The 12,132-nt window shown below is 40.9% G+C and overlaps 1 non-coding gene across 1 annotated transcript; it reads left to right on the top strand.

Moving 5' to 3' along the window:
* Positions 1–8,893: 8,893 nt before the first annotated feature.
* LOC112731738 (small nucleolar RNA R71) lies at positions 8,894–8,997 on the top strand. The gene has a single exon (XR_003167502.1). It is a non-coding gene; the product is annotated as a small nucleolar RNA R71 (small nucleolar RNA).
* Positions 8,998–12,132: the final 3,135 nt, after the last annotated feature.

The raw sequence follows: 12,132 nt of genomic DNA, 5'->3' as shown, positions 1-12,132 counted from the left end.
CATAGCTATTTGATCCTCTCTAATTTCATGGAGAATAATAGAGTGCTCTTGGTGCTCCATCCTCAGTTGCTCCATATTGGAACTCAAATCTCCCAAAGAGGTGTTGAGTTGCTCCCAATAGTTGTATGGAGGAAAATGCATCCCTTGAGGCATCTCAAGGATTTCTTGATGAGGGACTTCCTCATGCTCTTGTTGAGGTCCATGAGTGGACTCTCTTGTTTGCTTCATCCTCTTTTTTAGTGATGGGCTTGTCCTCTTCAATGAGGATGTCTCCTTCTATGACAATTCCAGCTAAATTGCATAGGTGACATATGAGATGAGGAAAGGCTAACCTTGCCAAGGTGGAGGTTTTGTCAGCCACTTTGTAGAGTTCTAGAGATATAACCTCATGAACTTCTACTTCCTCTCCAATCATGATGCTATGGATCATGATAGCCTGATCCACAGTTACTTCGGACCGGTTGCTAGTAGGAATGATAGAGCGTTGGATGAACTCCAACCATCCTCTAGCCATGGGCTTGAGGTCAAGCCTTCTTAGTTGAACCGACTTGCCTTTAGAGTCTCTTTTCCACTGAGCTCCTTCTACACATATGTCCATGAGGACTTGGTCTAACCTTTGATCAAAGTTGACCCTTCTAGTGTAGGGGCATGCATCTCCTTGCATCATTGGCAAGTTGAATGCCAACCTTACATTTTTTGGACTGAAATCTAAGTATTTCCCCCGAACCATTGTAAGCCAATTCTTTGGGTTTGGGTTCATACTTTGATCATGGTTCTTAGTGATCCATGCATTAGCATAGAACTCTTGAACCATTAAGATTCCGACTTGTTGAATGGGGTTGGTGAGAACTTCCCAACCTCTTCTTCGAATCTCATGTCGGATCTCCAGATACTCATTCTTCTTGAGCATGAAAGGGACCTCAGGAATCACCTTCTTCTTGACCACAACTTCATAGAAGTGGTCTTGATGGACCTTTGAGATGAATCTCTCTATCTCCCATGACTCGGAGGTGGAAGCTTTTGCCTTCCCTTTCCTCTTTCTAGAGGTTTCTCCGGCCTTAGGTGCCATAAATGGTTATAGAAAAACGAAAAGCAACACTTTTTACCACACCAAACTTAGAAGGTTTGCTCGTCCTTGAGCAAAAGAAGAAAGAAGGGCGGAGAAGAAGAAGAAACAGAGGAGATGGAGGGGGAAGAAAGGTTCGGCCAAGTAGGGAGAAAGTGTATAAGATGTGTGGAAATGAAGGAGTGATGAGGGGTTTATATAGGAGCGGAAAGAGAGGGGTGTCCGTGTGTGAGGGTTGGGTTTTGGGAGGGAAAGGTTTTGAATTTGAATGGTGAGGTAGGTGGGGGTTTTTGGGAAAGAATGGGTGGATGTAATTGGTGAGGGGGTATTTAGGGAAGAGAGATGGAGGTGATTGGTGAAGAGTATTTGGGGAAGGGTGTTATGGGAAGGTGTGAAGAAGAGAGAGAGTGAGTTGAGATAGGTGGGGATCCTGTGGGGTCCACAGATCCTGAGGTGTCAAGGATTTCTCATCCCTGCACCATTCTGGCGTGTAAACGCCCATTCCTGTGCTAATCCTGGCGTTAAACACCAGGTTGCTGCCCATTTCTAGCGTTTAACGCCAGCTTTTCTTCCCTTTCTGGCGTTTAACGCCAGCTTTTTGCCATTTTCTGGCGTTAAACGCTAGTCTGGTGCCCTTCTCTGACGTTAAACGCCAATCTGGTGCCCTTTTCTGGCGTTAAACGCCCAGAATGGTGCCAAACTGGGTGTTTAACGCCCATTCTGCTACCCTTACTGGCGTTTAAATGCCAGTAAGCTCATCCTCCAGGGTGTGCTGTTTTTAATGCTGTTTTTGATTTTGCTTTAATTCTGTAGTTGTTTTTGTGACCTCACATGATCATCAACCTAAAGAAAACATAAAATAACATAGATAAATAAAATTGGGTTGCCTCCCAATAAGCGCTTCTTTAATGTCAATAGCTTGACAGTGAGCTCTCATGGAGCTTCACAGATATTCAGAGCATGGTTGGGGCCTCCCAACACCAAACTTAGAGTTTGAATGTGGGGGCTTTGTTTGACTCTGTATTGAGAGAAGCTTTTCATGCTTCCTCTCCATGGTTACAGAGGGAGATCCTTGAGCTTTAAACACAAGGTGGTCATCATTCAATTGAAGGACCAACTCTCCTCTGTCCACATCAATCACAGCTCTTGCTGTGGCTAGGAAAGGTTTTCCAAGGATGATAGATTCATCCTCATCCTTTCCAGTGTCTAGGATTATGAAGTCAGCAGGGATGTAAAGGCCTTTAACCTTCACGAAGGCATCCCCTACTAGTCCATAAGCCTGTTTCATGGATTTGTCTGTCATCTCTAGTAAGATTCTTGCAGCTTGTACCTCAAAGATTCCCAGTTTCTCCATTACAGAGAGTGGCATGAGATTTATGCCTGACCCCAGGTCACACAGAGCCTTCTCAAAGGTCATGGTGCCTATGGTACAGGGTATTAAGAATTTTTCGGGATCCGGTTTCTTCTGAGGTAATGTCTGCCTAATCAAGTCATTCAGTTCATTGGTGAGCAAGGGGGTTCATCCTCCCAAGTCTCATTACCAAATAACTTGGCATTCAGCTTCATGATTGCTCCTAGGTACTTAGCAACTTGCTCTTCAGTAATATCTTCATCCTCTTTAGAGGAAGAATACTCATCAGAGCTCATGAATGGCAGAAGGAGGTTCAATGGAATCTCTATGGTCTCTGTATGAGCCTCAGATTCCTTTGGTTCCTCAAAGGGGAACTCCTTATTGGTCAGTGAACGTCTCATGAGGTCTTCCTCACTGGGAATCACTGCCTTTTCACTCTCTCCAGGTTCGGCCATTGTGGTTACAGTTATGGCCTTGCACTCTCTCTTGGAATTTTCTTCTGTATTGCTTGGGAGAGTGCTAGGAGGAGTTTCAGTAACCTTTTTACTCAACTGACCCACTTGTGCCTCCAGATTCCTGATAGAGGACCGTGCCTCATTCATGAAACTGAGAGTGGTCTTGGATAGATCAGAGACTATGGTTGCTAAGCTAGAGAGGCTCTGCTCAGAATTCTCTGTCTGTTGCTGAGAAGATGATGGAAAAGGCTTGCTATTGCTAAACCTATTTCTTCTACCATTATTATTGTTGAAGCCTTGTTGAGGCTTTTGTTGGTCCTTCCATGAGAGATTTGGATGATTTCTCCATGAAGGATTATAGGTGTTTCCATAGGGTTCTCCCATGTAATTCACCTCTTCTATTGCAGGGTTCTCAGGATCATAAGCCTCTTCTTCAGAAGATGCTTCTTTAGTAGTGTTGGATGCAGCTTGCAATCCATTCAGACTATGAGAAATCATATTGACTTGCTGAGTCAATATTTTGTTCTGAGCCAATAAGACATTCAGAGCATCAATTTCAAGAACTCCCTTCTTCTGAGGCGTCCCATTATTCATAGGATTCCTCTCATAGGTGTACATGAACTGGTTATTTGCAACCATTTTAATAAGTTCCTGAGCTTTGCAGGTGTCTTCTTTAGATGAAGAGATCCTTGGTGGGCGAAATTGTGATCATCAACAATGGCTCGAAAGACTTGGTGCTCTCAAACGTGAATCACACTTTGTCATAACTCCGCTCAACTAACTAGTAAGTGCACTGGGTCGTCCAAGTAATACCTTACGTGAGTAAGGGTCGATCCCATGGAGATTGTTGGTATGAAGCAAGCTATGGTCACCTTGTAAATCTCAGTCAGGCAGATTCAAAGTGGTTATGGGTTTTCGAAAATATAAAGATAAATAAAACATAAAATAAAGATAGAAGAACTTATGTAATTCATTGGTGAGAATTTCAGATAAGTGTATGGAGATGCTGTGTTCCTTTTGAATCTCTGCTTTCCTACTGTCTTCATCCAATCATTCCTACTCCTTTCCATGGCAACTGTTATTGTTGGGTTTCACCGGCGTCAATGGCTACCTCCCGTCCTCTCAGTGAAAATGGTCCAACTACGGGTTACGTAGGGCTAATCATCTGTCGGTTCTCAATTGTGTTGGAATAGGATCCAGTGATCCTTTTGCATCTGTCACTATGCCCAGCACTCATGAGTTTGAAGCTCGTCACAGTCGTTCAATCCCTGAATCCTACTCGGAATACCACAGACAGGGTTTAGACTTTCCGGATTCTCAAGAATGCTGCCAATGGATTCTAGCTTATACCACGAAGACTCTGATCTCAAAGAGTTGACGGCTCTATTGTCAGGAGAGGCAATCAACACGCATAAGCCAGGAATCTAAGAGATAAATGCTCCATCTTAGGTAGACCGGAAGTGGTTGTCAGGCACGCGTTCATAGGTGAGAATGATGATGAGTGTCACGGATCATCACATTCATCAGGTTGAAGTGCGAGTGAATATCTTAGAACAAGAATAAGTTTGAGTTGAATAGAAACTAGTAGTAATTGTATTAAAACTCGAGGTACAGCAGAGCTCCACACCCTTAATCTATGGTGTGTAGAAACTCCACCGTTGAAAATACATAAGAACAAGGTCCAGGCATGGGCATGAGGCCAGCCTCCAAAACGTGATCAAAGGATCAACAAATAATCCAAAGATACGGTCTAAGGACTAAATGTCCAAAGATCCCCGCCTAAAAGACTCCGTATACATTAGTAAAAAGTCTTATTTATACTGAGACTAGCTACTAGGGTTTACAGAAATAGATGATTGATACAGAAATCCACTTCTGGGGCCCACTTGGTGTGTGTTGGGCTGAGCATTAAGCTTTTACTCGAGCAGAGGCTCCTTAGAGTTGAAACGCCAGCTTTTATGCCAGTTCTGGCGTTTTGACTTCAGAATAGGGCAGAGAATGGGCGTTTTGACGCCATTTTACGTCATCAAAACCCGTACAAAGTATGGACTATTATATATTTCTGTAAAGCCCTAGATGTCTACTTTCCAACGCAATTGAGAGCGCGCCATTTGGAGTTCTGTAGCTCCAGAAAATCCATTTCGAGTGCAGGGAGGTCAGAATCCAACAGCATCAGCAGTCCTTTTTCAGCCTCTGAATCAGATTTGTGCTCAGGTCCCTCATTTTCTGCTAGAAAATACCTGAAATCACAGAAAAATACACAAACTTATAGTAAAGTCCAGAAATGTGAATTTTGCATAAAAACTAATAAAAACATCCCAAACAGTAGCTAGATCCTACTAAAAACTACCTAAAAATAATGCCAAAAAGCGTATAAATTATCCGCTCATCACAACACGAAGCTTAAATTGTTGCTTGTCCCCAAGCAACTGAAAATCAATTAGGATAAAAAGAAGAGAATATACTATAAATTCCAAAATATCAATGAAACTTAGCTCCAATTAGATGAGCGGGACTAGTAGCTTTTTGCTTCTGAACAATTTTGGCATCTCACTTTTTCCTTTGAAGTTTAGAATGATTGACATCCATAGGAACTCAGAATTCAAATAGTTTTATTGATTCTCCTATTTCAGTATGTTAATTCTTGAACACAGCTACTTTTATGAGTCTTGGCCGTGGCCCTAAGAATTTTGTTTTCCAGTATTACCACCGGATACATAAATGCCACAGACACATAACTGGGTGAACCTTTTCAGATTGTGACTCAGCTTTGCTAAAGTCCCCAATTAGAGGTGTCCAGAGCTCTTAAGCACACTCTTTTTGCTTTGGATCACGACTTTAACCACTCAGTCTCAAGCTTTTCACTTGGACCTTCATGACACAAGCACATGGTTAGGGACAGCTTGATTTAGCCGCTTAGGCCTGGATTTTATTTCCTTGGGCCCTCCTATCCTTTAATGCTCAAAGCCTTGGATCCTTTTTACCCTTGCCTTTTGGTTTAAAGGGCTATTGGCTTTTTCTGCTTGCTTTTTCTTTTTCTTTCTTTTCTTTTTTTTTTCCGCAAGCTTTTTCTTTTTCACTGCTTTTTTTTGCTTCAAGAATCAATTTTATGATTTTTCATATCATCAATAGCATTTCTCCTTTTTCCTTATTCTTTCAAGAGCCAACAATTTTAACATTCATAAACAACAAGATAAAAAATATGCACTGTTCAAGTATTCATTCAGAAAACAAAAAGTATTGCCACCACATCAAAATAATTAAACTAATTTCAAGGATAATTTCAAAACTCATGTATTTCTTGTTCTTTTGTAGTTAGAAACATTTTTCATTTAAGAGAGGTGAAGGATTCATAGAGTTATTCATAGCTTTAAGGCATAGACACTAGACACTAATGATCATGTAGTGAAGACACAAACATAGATAGCATATCAAGCAAAAATTCGAAAAAACAGAAAAAAAAAATAAACAAGGAGATTAAGGAATGAGTCCACCTTTGTGAGGGTGGTGTCTTCCTCCTCTTGAATGACCAATGGTGCTTTTGAGCTCCTCTATGTCTCTTCTTTGACTTTATTACTCTTTTCTCGTGGCTCTTTGATCTACAGTCAAATGCTCTACCACTGGACTATGGACCCTTGAGATGAATCTTTCCATCTTCCATGACTCGGAGGTGGAAGCTTTTACCTTCCCTTTCCTCTTTTTAGATGTTTCTCCGGCCTTAGGTGCCATAAATGGTTATGGAAAAACAAAAAGCAATGCTTTTACCACACCAAACTTAAAATGTTTGCTCGTCCTCGAGCAAAATAAGAAAGAGGGGAGTATAAGGAGTTGAGGTTGGTAGGGATCCTGTGGGGTCCACAGATCCTGTGGGGCCAAGGATTTTTCATCCCTGCTCCAATTGGGCGTTCAAAACGCCTTAGGAGTGCAATCCTGGCATTTAAACGCCAGATTGCTGCCTTGTTTTGGCGTTTAAACGCCAGCTTTCCTTCCTGTTCTGGCATTTAAACGCCAGCTTTCCTTCCTGTTCTGGCATTTAAACGCCAGCTTTCCTTCCTGTTCTAGCATTTAAACGCCAGCTTCCTGCCCTGTTCTGGCATTTAAACGCCCAGAAAGGTGCCAGGATGGGTGTTTAAATGCCCATTTTGCTACCCTTACTGGCGTTTAAACGCCAGTAAGTTCTTCCTCCAGGGTGTGCTGTTTTCGACTTCTGCTTTATTTTTATGAGTGTCTTTGTGATTTCACATGATCATCTACCTAAAAGAAAACAAAAATTACATAGATAAAATAAAGTTAGATAAAATAAAATTGGTTGCCTCCCAATAAGCGCTTCTTTAATGTCAATAGCTTGACAGTGAGCTCTCATGGAGCCTCACAGATGATCAGAGCATGGTTGAGATTTCTCAACACCAAACTTAGAGTTTGGCTGTGGCCTCCCAACACCAAACTTAGAGTTTGAATGTGGGGGCTCAGTATGACTCTGTATGGAGAAAAGCTTGTCATGCTCACTCTTCATGGTTACAGAGGGAGAACCTTGAGTCCTTACTACAAGGCATTCGTCCTTTACATAAAGGATCATCTCTCCTCTGTCAACATCAATCACAGCTTTTGCTGTGGTTAGGAAGGGTCTTCCAAGGATGATGGATTCATCCTTATCCTTCACAGTGTCCAGGATTATGAAATCAGCAGGGATGTAAAGGCCTCCAACCTTTATCAACATGTCCTCTACTAATCTATAAGGCTTTTTTGTAGAGCTGTAGACCATCTCTATTGAGAATTTTGTAGCCTGTACCTCAAAGATTCCCAGTTTCTCCATTACAGAGAGTGGGATCATGTTTATCCCTGACCCTAGGTCACACAGAGCTTTTTCAAAGATCATGGTGCCGATATAAGAATTTACCAGGATCCTGTCTCTGTTGAGGTAGAGTTTGCTGAACCAATGCATTCTCTTCATTGGTGAGCAAGGGAAGTTCATCTTCCCAAGTCTCATTACCAAACAATTTGGCATTCAGCTTCATGATTGCTCCTAAGTACTGGGCAACTTGCCCTTCAACAATATCTTCATCTTTCTCAGAAGATGAATAATCATCAGAGCTCATGAATGGTAAAAAGAAGTCCAATGGAATCTCTATGGTCTCTGTATGAGCCTCAGATTCCTTTGGTTCCTCATTAGGGTACTCCTTACTGAATGGTAGACGTTCCTTGAGGTATTCCTCATTGGAATTTTTGTCCTCCTCCTCCTTCTCAGGTTTGGCCATTTTGATTACTTCAATGGCCTTGCACTCTCCTTTTGGATTTTCTTCTGTATTGCTTGGGAGAGTGCTGGGAGGAGTTTCAGTGACCCTTTTACTCAGCTGGCCCACTTGTGCCTCCAAGTTTCTAATGAAGGACCTTGTTTCAGACATGAAACTGAGAGTGGCCTTAGATAGATCAGAGACTAAGTTTGCTAAGCTAGAAGGGTTCAGCTCAGAATGCTCTGTCTGTTGCTGAGATGATGATGGAAAAGGTTTGCTATTGCTAAACATGTTTCTTCCACCATTGTTATTATTGAAGCCTTGTTTCTGTGGGTCCTTCCATGAAAAGTTTGGGTGATTTCTCCATGAAGGATTATAAGTGTTGCCAAAGGCTTCACCCATGTAATTTACCTCTGCCATTGCAGGGTTCTCAGGATCATAGACTTCTTCTTCAGAAGTTGCTTCTTTAGTACTGTTGGATGCATGTTGCAATCCATTCAGACTCTGAGATATCATATTGACTTGTTGAGTCAATACTTTGTTCTGAGCCAGTATGGCATTCAGAGCATCAATTTCAAGAACTCCTCTCTTCTGGGGCGTCCCATTATTTACAGGATTCCTCTCAGAGGTGTACATGAATTGGTTATTTGCAACCATCTCAATGAGTTCTTGAGCTTCTGCAGGCGTTTTCTTTAGGTGAATGGATCCACCTGCAGAATGGTCCAGTGACATCTTAGAAAACTCAGATAGACCATCATAGAATATATCTAAGGTGGTCCACTCTGAGAGCATGTCAGAAGGACACTTTTTGGTCAGCTGCTTGTATCTTTCCCAAGCTTCATAGAGGGATTCACCATCTTTTTGTCTGAAGGTCTGAACATCCACTCTAAGCTTGCTCAGCTTTTGAAGAGGAAAGAACTTGGCCAAGATGGCCGTGACCAGCTTATCCCAAGAGTCCAGGCTATCTTTAGATTGTGAGTCCAACCATGTTCTAGCTCTGTCTCTTACAACAAAAGGGAAAAACATAAGCCTGTAGACTTCAGGATCTGCTCCATTAGTCTTAATAGTGTCACAGATCTGCAAGAACTCAGTTAAAAACTGATAAGGATCTTCTGATGGAAGTCTATGAAACTTACAGTTCTGTTGCATTAGAGAAACTAATTGAGGCTTTAGCTCAAAATTGTTTGCTCCAATGGCAGGGATTGAGATGCTTCTTCCATGGAAGTTGGATTTAGGTGCAGTAAAGTCACCAAGCATCTTCCTTACATTGTTATTGGGTTCGGCCATAGTTGTTTCTTGGGCTGCCTCTTTTTCAAAAATTTCAGTGAGGTCCTCCTCAGAGTTTTGTGCTTTAGCTGCTCTTAGCTTTCTCTTCAGAGTCCTTTCAGGTTCAGGATCAGCTTCAACAATTATGCCTTTATCCTTGTTCCTGCTCAAGAGAAGAAAACAAAGAAAATATGGAATCCTCTATGTCACAGGATAGAGATTCCTTGAGGTGTCAGAGGAAAATAAGAATAGAAGGATGAAGGAGAATAAGAATTCGAACACTCAAGGAGAGATGGGGTTCGAATTGATAATGGAGGAGGAATGTTAGTGTTCAATTTAAAAAATGAGAAAAAGGGGGGAAATTTTTCGAAAATTAAAATTAAAATTTGAAAAAGTAGTTAATAATTTTTGAAAACTAGAGAGAGAAAAATAGTTAGGTGGTTTTAAAAAAGATAAGAAATAATAAATGTGGAAAGATAAGAGGTTAGAAAAAGATTTTGAAATCAAATTTTGAAAAGATATAATTTGAAAAAGATATGATTGATGTGAAAAGATATGGAAAAGATAAGATTTTGAAAAATTTTTAAAAATTATGAAGATTTTGAAAAAGATTTGATTTGAAAACAATTTCCTCCCCTAGTGCTTTCTGGCGTTAAACGCCCAGGAGCTGCACGTTTTGGGCATTTAATGCCCACTTGATGCATGTTTTGGGCGTTTAAACGCCCAGCCAGGTATCATGGCTGGCGTTTAAACGCCAGTTTTCCTTCCTTATTGGGCGTTTAAACGCACAACCAGGTACCCTGGTTGGGCGTTTAAACGCCAGTTTTTCTTCCTCATTGGGCGTTTAAACACCCAACCAGGTACCCTAGTTGGCGTTTAAACGCCAAGTTTCCTTCTTCACGGGGCGTTTTGAATGTCCAGCTTTTTCTCTGTAAATCTTCTGCTTTTTGTTCTTGAAACCTCATTTTGCTATATTCTTTATTCAAGAAGATGTATTTTCAATTTTGAAAAACAGCAAAATGAGTCAAAATATATAATTCTTGGATCAAACACAAGATATATGCAAGAACAGTATGAATGTCAAGATGAACACCAAGAACAATCATAAAGATTATGATGAACATCAAGAACTTAGTTTTCAATAAAAGAAAACATGGAAGACACCAAACTTAGAATTTTCTCATGTTTGGTCCATATGCTTTGCAAGAATGCACATGTAAAACATTATGCAATGCAAAACAAGGAATCATGAAGATCAAACAAGGCAATTCATCAAGAACAGCTTGAAGATCATCAAGAACATTATGCATGTTCTTCGAAAATTGCAAGATAATTAAATTCATGCAATTAACACCAAACTTAAAATTTGGCACTAGATTCAAACAAGAATCATGAAATATTTATTTTTTTGGATTTTTATAATTTTATGATTTTTTTTCGAAATTAAAGAAAAACAAAATAAAATAAAATTACCCAATCTGAGCAACAAGATGAACCGTTAGTTGTCCAAACTCGAACAATCCCCGGCAACGGCGCCAAAAACTTGGTGGGTGAAATTGTGATCATCAACAATGGCTCCAAAGACTTGGTGCTCTCAAACGTGAATCACACTTTGTCACAACTTCGCTCAACTAACCAGCAAGTGCACTGGGTCGTCCAAGTAATACCTTACGTGAGTAAGGGTCGATCCCACGGAGATTGTTGGTATGAAGCAAGCTATGGTCACCTTGTAAATCTCAGTCACGCAGATTCAAAGTGGTTATGGGTTTTCGAAAATATAAAGATAAATAAAACATAAAATAAAGATAGAAGAACTTATGTAATTCATTGGTGAGAATTTCAGATAAGTGTATGGAGATGCTGTGTTCCTTTTGAATCTCTGCTTTCCTACTGTCTTCATCCAATCATTCCTACTCATTTCCATGGCAAGCTGTTATGTTGGGTTTCACCGGCGTCAATGGCTACCTCCCGTCCTCTCAGTGAAAATGGTCCAACTACGGGTTACGTAGGGCTAATCATCTGTCGGTTCTCAATTGTGTTGGAATAGGATCCAGTGATCCTTTTGCATCTGTCACTACGCCCAGCACTCATGAGTTTGAAGCTCGTCACAGTCATTCAATCCCTGAATCCTACTCGGAATACCACAGACAGGATTTAGACTTCCCGGATTCTTAAGAATGCTGCCAATGGATTCTAGCTTATACCATGAAGACTCTGATCTCAAAGAGTTGACGGCTCTATTGTCAGGAGAGGCAATCAACACGCATAAGCCAGGAATCTAAGAGATAAATGCTCCATCTTAGGTAGAACGGAAGTGGTTGTCAGGCACACGTTCATAGGTGAGAATGATGATGAGTGTTACGGATCATCACATTCATCAGGTTGAAGTGCGAGTGAATATCTTAGAACAAGAATAAGTTTGAGTTGAATAGAAACTAGTAGTAATTGTATTAAAACTCGAGGTACAGCAGAGCTCCACACCCTTAATCTATGGTGTGTAGAAACTCCACCGTTGAAAATACATAAGAACAAGGTCCAGGCATGGCCGTGAGGCCAGCCTCCAAAACGTGATCAAAGGATCAACAAATAATCCAAAGATACGGTCTAAGGACTAAACGTCCAAAGATCCCCGCCTAAAAGACTCCGTATACATTAGTAAAAAGTCTTATTTATACTGAGACTAGCTACTAAGGTTTATAGAAATAGATGATTGATACAGAAATCCACTTTCGGGGCCCACTTGGTGTGTGTTGGGCTGAGCAT

The sequence above is a fragment of the Arachis hypogaea genome, chromosome 5 (genome assembly GCF_003086295.3).
Source record: "Arachis hypogaea cultivar Tifrunner chromosome 5, arahy.Tifrunner.gnm2.J5K5, whole genome shotgun sequence".
NCBI lineage: Eukaryota > Viridiplantae > Streptophyta > Magnoliopsida > Fabales > Fabaceae > Arachis > Arachis hypogaea.
The sequence above is the reverse complement of the archived record's forward strand: the minus strand, read 5'-3'. Positions and strand labels throughout refer to the sequence as shown.